The sequence below is a fragment of the Capsicum annuum genome, chromosome 10 (genome assembly GCF_002878395.1).
Source record: "Capsicum annuum cultivar UCD-10X-F1 chromosome 10, UCD10Xv1.1, whole genome shotgun sequence".
NCBI classification, from domain to species: Eukaryota; Viridiplantae; Streptophyta; class Magnoliopsida; order Solanales; family Solanaceae; genus Capsicum; species Capsicum annuum.
The window spans coordinates 142,767,024-142,768,628 of NC_061120.1; the positions used below are offsets into that span (position 1 = coordinate 142,767,024).

The window sequence follows — 1,605 nt, forward strand, 5'->3', positions numbered from 1 at the left end:
GCTTACTAGTTGGAATATGATGGGTGAAAACCATAAATCTCCAAATGGATTTAATGGGTGAAAACACCAAATTCTAGAAATTGTTTGTCATCCTTAAAAGGGGGACTAAGGTAAACTTGAGGTAACCCATAACATCCTTGAAAGAGGGTTATAGTGGGACAAAGTAATGGTGGTCAATTAAGTCTATGGTCTACCACCTTTTGCAATATTAGAAATATATGTGATTAGAGTTTAAGCCATGTTAAGAGCATCATCCTAGAAATAGGGATGTTTGATTTAGGTTTTGGGTGATTATGAATTGCACACTTATTATGTGCTCAAAAGAGCCAATGGGCTAAATCGTTTTAGTTTTATTGAAAGATTGACTACAATGACTTTCGACCTATCCCTATCCTTTGATCAACAACTAGAACTCATGCCAAACTGTAATTAACCCATATACTTTATCTTTAGGTACACATGATCCCAAGACCCTTCTCTAATCTTAATCTTAAATCAAAGTGGTATATCCGTGCATTGTTAGTTGATAAGCTATTCTCCAAATCAATTTCCCCCTATATTCTTTTACATGTCTTGTTTATTATCATTCCAGGTAAATTTGTAGTAACTAGGACACCCATAAGATATGAAGCCTATAATTTGCTCCTTGTGGATTCTACCCCAACTCTAGTTGGGTTGTTTAATAACGACCGACTCACCCCTTAATCATGGGGATGAGTTGAGTGTTATCAAAATGACACTGTTGTCGGGGAGTGAAATATAGATTTCACTTGTGCAGTGTGTTTCTTACTTGAGAATACTAGGAGTGACATCATTTACTTTATTTGTTGTTTTTAATTCTTGTTTTAGGTTATTAGAGTGTTAATGGAACAATGAGTGATATCGCAGGCAACATGGGCCCCTTTGATGCCACTCTAGATGATGAAGGCCCACTAAATGAAGCGGGGAAAACAAGCACAATCTGCATCCCACCAACTAGTGGGAACAAAGTCTTCCATGTGACTAGCGTCATGCTTTACATATTGCAAATGAAATAATTGTATAGAGGTCAAGCCTTTGAGGACCCAAATTTCCAATTGAAGAATTTTTTGGAAGTGTATGCACTGTTCAATATATCTCACATTACTCAAGAGTCTATTCGGCTTCACCTTTTCTCGTTCTATTTAACAGGAAAGGCAGTTTCATGGCTCTGCTCACTTTTACCCATCTTAATTACATCTTGGGACAATCTTACTAAGGTGTTTCCTGATAGATATTTCCCACCATAAAAAATACTTCAAAAGTAGGATAAGATTATCAATTTTCGACAAATGAATGAAGAACTATTATTTGAAGCTTGGGAGAGGTTTAATGGTAATCTTGCTCAACGCCCAAATCATTAAGTCCCAGATAAAATACTTCTTGATATCATCTATTGTGCCTTTTAACCATTAAACAAAACGGTGGTAGATAATGCGGCGGGCGGTTCCCTATTAAAGTTGCACCACCACGCGGCCTTTCTATTGATTGGAGAAGTGTCAAAACAAAATTAGGGTTGGAATACTTGAGAAACTGAAGCTCCAAAGATTCCTTCTACTACTTCCATGGTCGATAATGAACAAAGAA

General features: G+C 36.8%; 1 non-coding gene across 1 annotated transcript; it reads right to left on the minus strand.

Moving 5' to 3' along the window:
- Positions 1 to 1,279: 1,279 nt before the first annotated feature.
- On the minus strand, positions 1,280 to 1,384 carry LOC124888304. Its single transcript, XR_007046432.1, has one exon. It is a non-coding gene; the product is annotated as a small nucleolar RNA R71 (small nucleolar RNA).
- Between the last annotated feature and the right edge of the window lie 221 nt (positions 1,385 to 1,605).